Source organism: Gavialis gangeticus, unplaced genomic scaffold (assembly GCF_001723915.1).
Source record: "Gavialis gangeticus isolate Ggan-Ray unplaced genomic scaffold, GavGan_comp1, whole genome shotgun sequence".
In the NCBI taxonomy this organism is placed as follows: Eukaryota; Metazoa; Chordata; order Crocodylia; family Gavialidae; genus Gavialis; species Gavialis gangeticus.
In genome coordinates this window covers 13,812,535-13,823,817 of record NW_017729032.1, presented here as the reverse complement: position 1 = coordinate 13,823,817, position 11,283 = coordinate 13,812,535, and the positions used below count along the sequence as shown (strand labels likewise).

Genomic DNA, 11,283 nt, shown 5'->3' with positions numbered 1-11,283 from the left:
AGTCTAAGCGGGGGCGGACAAAGTCCAGCCCATGGGGTGGGTCTGGACAGCAGTGGACTCCATTTCCCAGCAGCCCCTGCCCACACAACTAGAGGCAGCCTCCATGGAGACCCCAGCCACAGCTGTGCTGTGCTATGGCAGGGCACATGGCAGGGCAGGGGGCTGCTCCAGAGCAGCTGAGATCTTGTGGTGGAGGCAGCTTGGTCTGGGGCCAGGGCAGAGCCACAATCTGCAGCCTGCACGCTTCAGGACCAGGCTTGAGACTTGGCTCAAGACCAGGCTGTCACCACTGCAAAGAGCCGGGGCAGAGCCACGATCTGCTTCCTGCACACCACTGCCCCGCGTATGCAGGCTGCAGATTGGGACTCTGCCCTGGCCCCGAATCAAGCTGCCCCCACCCAGCAGCAAGCTGCAAGATCCCAGCAGCTCTGGAGCAGCCCCCTGCCCTGCCCTGCCACGCTCCCTGCCAGTACACCTGAGGCCGGTCTCCATGGCAACCCCAGCTTTGTGCTATCACAGAGCAGCTAGGGCTGGGGTCTCCATGGAGATGGGCTGCTGGGAAATGGAGTCCAGCTGATGGCCAGATCCACCATTTTGCCCACACCTGGTCTAAGCTATCATTTAAATGGCAAAGTGGTGTAGGTCTGTTTAGCGGAGCTGCCTGTAGACTCAGAAAAACTGCAGCAATGTAAAAATGTGGGCCTTAAGTTTTACTGAGGTTTAATCATATTTTGGACTTCTAGAAGTGAAGCTGACAACCAGACACCCCTCATTCTCCTATCAAGAAAGTGAAAAGTGGAAGCAGAAACACAAATATCCCTCAAGAAAGATACATGGTAATGAAGCATGTATAAAAGTAAAGCATAAACCCCTCACTGCAAACATAAAGGGATAGAGGAACAAAGAAACACTGGCTGGAAAGCACCACTGGTTGGAAGGGAAATCAGAAAAGTGAGCTCTGCCCTTCCAGCATTTATCATGGTTTTTTTGTGGAGAAGGGACCTCTTATATTACAGGTACCTGCTCCCTTCCAAAACATGGAGATCCCAAAGCAAAGTCTAAGGGCAGCTTTCTGGTACAAATCTCATCATGCCCAGCAGCTGGGAGTGAGTAAGCACCTACTTGTGATCAACCCATAGTCTATGCAAATTTCCTAATCGTTATTAATTCTGGACTAGCAAATTTAGTTTTCTAACTATCACTAGAATTCTAGTTCTATTTCTACATCCTATTGAACTGAGAGAGGTGGGGGGTTGGGAGAATGGGAAAAGAAAGAACAGACAGAAAATACGAAGGAGGAGATAGAGAATTAACAACATAAAAAAGGGAAAAAAGATGTGTGTTGAAGGAAAAGAAAGGAAAAAGGAAACAGATGCTGAAGACAGTATAAAAAAAAATAACACAATCAAGCTAACTTAAGTGAAGGTAGAAAAATATAGTGACCCTGACAAGGAGAAGAATGTGACAAGGAGAAAAATGTACAACAGCCAGAAAAACCAGTTAGTTTCATTTTTTAAAAACGTATTTCCTAGAAAGTTAGTTGACAATGTTGCACATAAAATACGAGAGTCAACCAGTACACAACTGAATTAGTCCTATAAATTACAAGCAGCATAGCCATGGGGCACATGGCCACAAAGACCCATTAGTTCTCGGGAAACATTTTGCATGGCCTAAATCAATCAAGTAAAATTTAAGTTAATTAATAAAGGAAATACTTCTGTTATGAAAACAGTTGAAAAAAATACCAAGGAAAGTGATGCAACTGCAATCAGTGGAGCTACTCAGTTCTGGCCTAGTCATCCATCTGCTAGCAGTGCTTTAGTAATAACTAAATCAATCTTGCCACAATGAAGAAGGATAAGCAAGTACATCCATTAAAAGTTCTTTTCAACCCTAATGGCCGGATGACTTGCTTTTGTACAAAATACGTAACAGTTTTTAAGATGCTTGGTTAAAGCTGCAAATCTTGCACTTGGGATGGAAAAACTGCATGATGAAATACAGACTGGGGAATGACTGGCTAGGCTTCAGTACTGTAGAGATGGATCTGGGGGTGATAGCAGACCATAAACTAAATATACGCCAACAAGAGAAGTGTGCTCTTCTTGGAAAAAAAAAAAAAAGCAGCCAACAGCATCCTGGGCTGTATTAACCAGTGTGACTCTTCCAAATCAGAGGAAGTTATTCTTCTGCTCTGTTCAATGCTGGTGAGGCCCAGCTTTGGCCCCACACTTCAGGAAGGGTTTGGACAGTTTTGAAGGAGTCCAGCACAGAGCAACCAACACAATTAGTGGCCTGGGAAGCAAGACTTCTCAGGAAATGCAGAAAGAACTAGGGTTCTTTAGTTTGCAAAAGAGAAGGCTGAAGGGGGATTTCATAACAGTCTTCAAATACCTGGAAGGTGATTACAAAGAGGGGGGACTGCAGAGGACAAGACTAGGAGCAACAGCCTCAAGCTGCAGCAGGGGAAATTTAGAATAGAGATTAGGAGGAACTTTCTGACTACAAGGGTGGGGTGGTCGAGCACTGGAACAGGCCACCTAGAGAAACTGTAGAATTTCCAACCTGGAAATTTTCAAGACCAGGTTGGACAGACATTTATTTGGCTGAGACAGTTTAGTTAGGCATAATCCTACCATGAGCAGGGGGCTATAATGGATGACCTCGTGACAGCCTTTCCAGCCCTGCATTCCTATGATCCTAAAATAAGGACATTGAGATAAGGTTTCCATAATATGCTTAACTTGGTTTTTGTGTATATCTGTTGCAACATCCAAGCAATTTTGTCAGATGGTTACTGGAAAATTTGGCAATATTACACACCACTTGGAAAATATCTATTTCACTAATAGGGCAGTCAAACGTCTGTGAAATACTTTTTGCAGACATTGGCCAGTGTTGCAGCATATGTCCAAGAGAACACTGTTTAAACATGCCCTCTAAGAGGGATTCCAGAGCTTTAAAATGAGCTTTTGTTTTGCTTTGGTTTTTTAAACAAACAATAGAAGAGCAGAAAAAATCGGCCTGTGTAAAAAATGAATCAAGCCCTAGGAGTTTCAGCATAAAGTTCAAATAAGTTTCTGAATATAGCAGGTATTGAATAATACAGTGTATTCTTAAAAGGGACTTGCAAAGGTTTATCCTGTTTAATTTATGGTGACTTCAAAGATTTCTTGGAGAAGACTTGAAATGTTTCCCCCACTACACCAGCAACTTTTTTATCTTAGAATGCTTAGAATATTTTTATCTCAAGAATACTGTGTTTTTAAAACAGGTCTTATGCTAGACAATTCAGAGATCAGAACCATAAATCTTAAACCCCAGCTGAAGGGTTAGTGAATCGAAAGTTTGAGAAGTTGTGCTCCCCAACTTCTAAATGTTACTTGCATTAAATAAATATTAACAAATAAATATTAATAAATATTAACGAATAAAAAGACATTTTTAATTGGTTTAAGTAAAAATCAGTTCTCAGTTAATCAGGTTTCATTTCCTTGGCATTCTGAGATGTCATTAAATTGTCAACTACCAGTTCAGACATACGGACTTTTCCTACAGGAAAACAACTCAATTTGTAATGTGAAGAAAAAGCATGGGAAGGGGAAAAATTATTTTTAAACATACTGAGCTTTTCTAATACAATAAACAAACCTCCCAAAAAAATTGCACAAACCATTTTCTCTCCACAGTAAGTTCACCTGAAAAGCAGCTATTTTTGAAAACTGGAAGCTGGCCAAAATGAGGCGAGTCCTCTTAAAAAACAAAACAAAACATGGAAATGGAAATGGAAATGTCAAACCATTAAGTGTCAAATCAGTTCTGGAAACACTGATTAAGAATATAATTAAGGATTGTGTGATGTTATTTTATACAAGACAAATGATAAAAACTAAGCTAACTTCATGTACTTGAATTCTCTAAAGGCTTCCAATAAATTTCCTTTGAAGATCATTATGAAAATGACAATAAACATAGTAGAGCTGGGTATCTGACTAGTTAAATAAAGTTTGTTCAATTAACTGGTCAAATATCAATCAAAAATTGTAAAAAAATTGCCAATAGATCCAACTAATATACAGAAAAAGCACAAATTTTCTCTTAAGAAATGTGTCAAAGAATAAAAAACGTATTTCTGTCAAGAAAACTACAATAATACAGGGGGGGTTTTGTGCAATCGTTATAATCTTTTACTGGTCAAAAATATGCAGTCAACTGACAATATTTGACTGGTCACCTGACCAGCTTGCCAACCCTAAAACCTAGTCTGAAAATGTAGAAATTGCTGAAGCAGATATTCCAGAAGAACTATTTCAATACAAGAACCCATGTGGGCTCACCTACTTAAGAATAATAAAAGTTTTGTCCAGTTTAGCTTGTCTGGGAATCACTAGTTTAGTAGGTTTCCAACTGGGGACAAGCTCTAGACTCCAGGCTGGTTCAAAAACCTCTAAATAACCTGATGGCCTGTAAATCACGTTAGCATTTCTGCAGGAGGCACTCCACCCTTTTGTGCTAAATACTAGAAGGGTGCCAAATGAAGCTGTACTGCTATCTTTGGATGAGGCGTAAAAGATGGAAAGAGGGCATGGGTATTAGGGGTGTGCGAAGTGGGCCCTATACGATTTAGATTCAGATTCAGCCTGAATCAGGGACAGTGATTCGATTTGTTGATTCGGATTACTGTCCCTGATTCTATTCGGCTGGATCCGAATCTGAAGATTCAATGCTGATTCGGAGAATCAGAGATTCGGACACAGACACAGCTTTAAAAGTTTTTTCTACATACCTTGAGGTAGCAGGTGCAGCTCATGATTGCTGTGATGCTGAGGTGTATGGAGTGTCCCACAGGAGTGCGGAGAGGCCCTCCACGTGCTCAGCAGCGAATCTGGAAGTTGGCCTGAACTACTTCCAGTCCACTTCCGGGTTTGCTGGGGAGCAAGCTGGGGGACCCTCCTGCACCCCCTTGGCTCAGCCATGGGGGGACTCCAGGTGCCCTCCCCAGACCCAGGAGGCACAAGTCACCAAGCCGGAGGGGCATATGGGGGCCCACCCCATGCGATCCTGGGCGGACCCAGCAGTGGACCAAAAGTGCTTCTGGTCCACTGCTGGGTCTGCTGTCGAGCATGCTGGGGAGCCCCCCATGCTTCTGTGGGATACTCCATGAGCCTCAGCATCAGAGCATTCACAAACCCCTCCTACTTAGAGGTATGTAGAAAAAACGTTTAAAGCTGTCTCTATGTCCAAATCTCGAAATCAATCCAAATCTCTCCAAATCAATTTGGAGGGTTCTGATTCTATTTGGAGAGATTAAAGGGTCCTCTGATTCGATTCAGAGTCAGATTTTTGGCCACTGAATTGAGCCAAATCTCCACTGAATTAAATCAGGGACCAAAGCTTCGCACAGCCCTAATGGCCTTCTGTATCTATGGCTAAATCTTGAAAAGGAAGAAAAAATGTTTGATAGCTACACATGATCTAGCCTAAGTATACTCAGCTTCCAAAAATGCTTCTCATTTTCCATTTATTTTTTCAGAGCAACAATATGCTTAAATAGTTGCAACATTTAATTCCAGAAATGCATCAATATGATAAAATTAAAAATTTCTTCACAAATTAAATGTTCATTGCACAAATACTTTTTGGTTAAAGATGCTATCTTTGAATATTCAAGCCAGTTACAAGAAACAAGGATTATCTAGGTCCTTGCTAAATCAGACACCTAATCTTTACTTAAAATTGCCAGTTCCTTCCATTGCCAACTAACAATTTAATCACTGAGGCCGCTGACAAACGTGGGCTCCCCCCGCCCCTTCAAAAAGTGCTTTACCAGAAGAGGAAGTGCATCAATTTGACCTGGCTCCCCAGCATCTGTATAGATTGGGTACTTCAGCAGGGCTTTTTATAGTTGATTCAATTGGCTATTACATTAAAGCCCCACTGAAGCACACAATCAACACAGATGTTGGGTGAGTTGGGTCAAACTGATGTGATGCCTCTTTTGGGCATATGCTGTGCTCAGTGCAGGGATGCACAAAGCTGAAAGTAAAGTGCTGTTTTGTTTTCACATCCGTAAGCAACCTTTGTCCTATAGCGAGGTCTCACATCACATTTTTTTAAAAAAAAAAAATCACAAAAAATACCCCAATATATTTACTAGCTATCACTAAGAATAGAAAAATGCAATCTTAGAACTAAAATACAGTTCATACTAAACATACATTATCCTTTTAAAACAAAATGAACTCGGATGCTTCCTCAGCCTGATGAAGGGTATTTATACCTGAAAGCTTGCAAAGTAGATTTTTTCCAACTATTAGTTGGTCTAATAAAAGATACCAGATTTACCCAAAGAACCTTGTCTGCCCCAGTGGTTCACAACATTCAGTCATTAACCATTTGTTTTGCTGTCATTAGCAAAAATTAGTAATGCTTAAACATATTATGAAAAGTCAAAACCAGACAGTGTCTAGAAAATGATTCTGATTTATCATATTAAAATATGTTGGGCATCTAACTCCTTAACAATAATACACATTTAAAAATTACCCTAGTTACCTCCACATATTAAAACTAAACCATTAACATGATCTATGAAAGTCACAGCTTAAATTCTGTCTATAATTACTGCAAATTTCTGAATGAAGTAAAGTTCATTAAGAGAATAAGTTACTGGCCTACAGAAATGAAAGAAATTTCCTAACACAATAAAACAATTCCACAGGGCACAGTTAACGGTGGGAATCATGCATTTGCAGACTGCACTTATTTAATGTCTCCTATCCCAGTGATCTCTTGAAAACCGCATCCCTAAAGGCTGTATTGTTTATCAGCTGTCATTTTCAAATGGCTTTTTTCTACCTGGAATGGATCAAGAGAACCAGTCATTAAGAACCTAAGCCAATACAAAGAACATAGGGACACTAACCACTCCTTTTTATTTACATTAATCATTCAACCTCTGCTATTTGCATAGAAGGTAAATGGAAGACACTTTCTTTAGTTCTAATGCACAAGTCCAGCCTCAGTCAGGTTTAGTTACTTGAGGGTTGCCCAAGACTTCTCTCAGCTTCAGAGAAAGAGGAAAGATGTTTCTTAACAATACAGAGTTCTTCAATGGATGCATCTACTTTCTCAACTTTCTTTCCTACTACTCGTAGGATTTAAGGCATCTATGTAATCATGTTTCAGGACTTTCTGGGAAGCCAAGCTCATTGGGGCTCATGTATGCCACACCTCTTGGTCCCAGATTAATTCAATCTAAAGTCTAGGGAAAGGACCTTAATCACCTCAGTTTCTTTTCCCTGAACACACAGTTATCAGTAGGGACCTACCAAAGTCACAATTTTATGTTTTTCACAGAAAATACAAAAGTAGCCATTTTCTGCAAAAAAAAGCAGGCTCAGCAATTTTGGTGGGCTGGATGCTAGGGAAAACACAATGCACCACCAGGCAGTGAAAAGGGCTGGATGCCCTGCAGTTTTGAAGCATGGGGGAAGGAGCAAATGAGAGGCTGAGTCTTACACAGGCTGAGTACAGGTGCCAGTCTGGGAAGCAAAAGGGTTTTGGGGCCATCTTTTAAGCAGCCAGAGGAGGACTGAGCAGGGATAAACAGTGAAAAAACATCCTCCAAGGTGGCCAAACCTTGAGATAGGCTATTAAACACTAGCATGCAGCATCCACCAGCAGTTGCTGCTGACATTCTCTGGCTCTGTGGGGTGAACACTTGCCCATACACTGAGATGGCATGCTCAGCGTCCATCCAGTCAGTTGGAATGGTGAAGCAGCATTTTGCCAGGGTGTAGATGTGGAAACTGGTCACAAACAGTTCCAAAACACAGGCACAGACACCCGGCACTCTTTGACAAAGTCCACGTAAGCAGCATGCTCCTTGTCATGCTCTTTCTGCCATCATGAAATGCCTATTTCAAGGACAGCATTGAGTAAACTCCTTTTTACAATGTCATGTAATAAAAGTTAGTAACAATTCATGTCGTGTACACCTTTAATTTCATAAGACATTTCAGTTTAGAGTTTAACTGAACACTTAGATTACTTAATAATGTTTCCATTAATGGCTTCTGTGGGCTTAATCAGGGTAACTGAGCTGCGGGTTTGGGCCGGCTGCCAATCTGTGGGGAGGGGTGGGACTGCTGGGGTTCCTTGGCCAGAAGCATGGGGGACCCTGCCACAATAAGCCTGAGAAAATGGCAACTGGCCCTGTGCTCTGCCTGCCATCAGTAACAGTAAGAGACTAACATGCAGGTCCTGTACACTTCTTCAGAGGAAAAGATTTGGAGGAAAAGAATTTGGGAAGTAAGATACTGAAAGATGCTTCAAGAAATTCCTTTTGAAAGAAGAATTGTTTAATGGCTCTGAATCAGGAGACTTGGGTTCAATTCATTGCACATGTCTTGGCATGGACAGATTTACTAAAGATATTTCCCCATTTGGGAAACTGGAATGATCTAGTAGAACAACAGTGACCAGGTCAAGAACACTATCCATTTGAAAACCTGTCTAACTTTATCCCCACTATGCAGTTGATCCAATAAAAGTTATCACCCGCAAAAACACTTTTTTCACATTATTTTCTGAGACATCATGGCTACACCAATATAATTCTAAAACACTTATAAAAATAAACTAACTCGTGTTTGTATACGGTCTGGGACTACAACAAAGATGCTATATAAGTACCAAGATAGATTTGGAGCATATGCTCATATGAACACTATAAGTAATAATCACTAACGCCAGATTTCATCATATGTGATCATACGAATGGAGTATATTACTGAAATCCCATGGTCCTTGTACACTTCACATAGAACATGCCGTTGAGAAATACCATATGAGAGATCAGTGGGGCTGAGATGAGCAAGGTTGTAGATTTAAGGCAGAGGTTCTCAACATTTGTAGATTCACACCACCCCTTGTAGGATTCAAGGCACTCCTCAGAAAATGCCAGCTCTTGGTTTCACTCATTTTTTGCCTATGGCAAAATAATAGAGAAACTCCTGTGTTTCACAGAACTCAGAAAGACCGCAACTGGTCAGAATGTTTTTCACGCTATGGGCTCCATTTTGAAATTTCTAGGTTTATCTTGCAATTTATGTGTAGGGACTTGCACATCTAAAAGCACTAGTACTGCATAGGACTTTACAACACCCCTGAAAATATTTCACGGGGTGTTGTGGCAACCTGGTTAAGAATTACTATTTAAGGACTGCCATGTTTCAGTGCATACAAGCACACAACTACAAGGAAGGGAACATTTATTATAATTGCATGTGTGCACCACCAGAAATTTGCCTCCATTACATAGCTTAGCACAGGGGTAGCCACCTGTGGCACATGTGCCAGGAGTGGCACAGGCAGCCTTTATGTGGCAGATGGCAGACTAAGAAGAGGACAGGCAGCACAGTGGCAAAGAGGGTACGGAGCAGAAAGCAGAGCAGCACATCATGCAGGGAGCACAGGGCAGGGAGCAGACTGGGCAAAGTAAAGGGACTGGCTGTCTTCCTGATTTTTTTTTCCAAATGTAATCCTTGGAGTCACAAAATACAAATTCCTGTTTCCTTTAATAAACACATTCCTAAAAAGCCAAATTAAGCAATTTTGTGTTACGAAGTACTATTTTGTAAATGTTAAAAAATAATTCTTCAAAGTTTATCCATCAACACTCATTAAACTACTGCCTCAAAATGTGTGAAAAAAATAAAACACCTATGAGAGCACTAAATTGTGAAACACTAACTTAGCATTGCTTGACTGATGTTTATATGGCAATAAGGGGCAAACTTACAGTTATTTAAGGTTTCATACACAGTTTCATTCTTCATTAGTACAAAAGAACTAGAGCTAGAAATGGAAGTAATTTGATTCTGTCAAGAAATATGGCTGGAATATGGAGTACATATGGAGGTTTTTTAGTTCATTAAAACAGTTCTAAAAGGTACTTGATTTTTATTTCCCAATTAAACTGTAACAAACATGGAAACAAAATATTGCACAAGTTCTTTTGAGGGAATATTTGTATTATTCCAGGTTAATGGTGCAACACTCCTACTAGGCAAAATCTTCTCGTTATCCGTAAGTCAGACTGGTGAAGGGAAATGCAGCAGCAGCTTTCCCACATTGCCCTGCCAATGACCTCAACCTTGTCAGGCCATTTTCTCTGAGGCGAGAAGTAATTAAGTTTCCTTGCTAAATCAGTCTTAAGCCAGGCCTGAGCAGAGACATCATTTATGCTTAATTGTATGTGGTAATCAGGACAGCAGTCCACTAGTCTGAGATGAGTAAACTTAGTTTTGTAACTCTCCAAGGGACCTGATTTAAGATCCTAAAATTGAAAGGTCATTATTTTATTCCATCAGTCAGTCTGGAACACCCCATTTTTATTATAGCAAATAGTACCATTCCAGAAGAACAATATTTTATTTTTGTGTGCATCAGCACTTACAAACACATTCTGACAAGACAGTTATTTAGATTGTAAAGTCAAGTTCTTGGAATGCTTGTATTAAGAACAACTAGGATTTGTTTTTAATACAAACTAGCACACACATCTGTGCAGATGCATATACACAAACACCAAGAAATGTTCTTGCCAGTAAGGCACTAGTCAGTTTGTTAATAAGGACTGCATATTTTTCACCGGATTCTATCAACGAGGAATTAGTTTCCATAAAATTGTAACTGACAAGAGCAGATTGGTTTCATGGTACAGAGTGGGAGAATTGCTCCACCAGTGTTTGTTCATGCTTCTTCTTCTTCTTTTTTTTTTTTTTTTTTTTTTTTTTTGCAGATCCTCAATTGTCATGGTCTCTCACACTCCAAGACAGGGGGTCAAGGAGAACAATTTTGAACCTTTACTGACTAGAATGAGATAAATCAGTTCAACTGTGGCTGGATATATTGGTGCAGGCAGTCCCCATTCACTCAACGATACAAAGCCCAGTGAGTGCTTACAGAATGATATTCTTATATTTTTATTTTTTATCATTCTACAGACATGCTGTAGGAACCTAAATTTAACATTGATCAACAGTATTTATGCTTCTGTAACTAACACAGGCCTGTTTTAAAATTCGTCTACTTAGGTGTGAGGCTAGACTGTTCTTCTAGTTAAGTTACATCCACAAAGGGAAGGGAAATTTTCTCTGAATTCTCAGAGTGCCCTTGGGAGTCTTCTGTTAAGAGAGCAGTGTTTGATCCACTGTTGAACTGACTTAATTTCTGGTTTTGTCAAGTCATATAAAATCTTTATATTTCCAAATT

General features: G+C 40.4%; 1 protein-coding gene across 3 annotated transcripts in view; it reads right to left on the bottom strand.

The window, feature by feature from the left end:
- Window positions 1–11,283, bottom strand: part of TMEM135 (transmembrane protein 135) — a 447,390-nt gene that overhangs the window by 210,523 nt on the left and 225,584 nt on the right. The gene's annotated exons all lie outside the window — the stretch shown is intronic.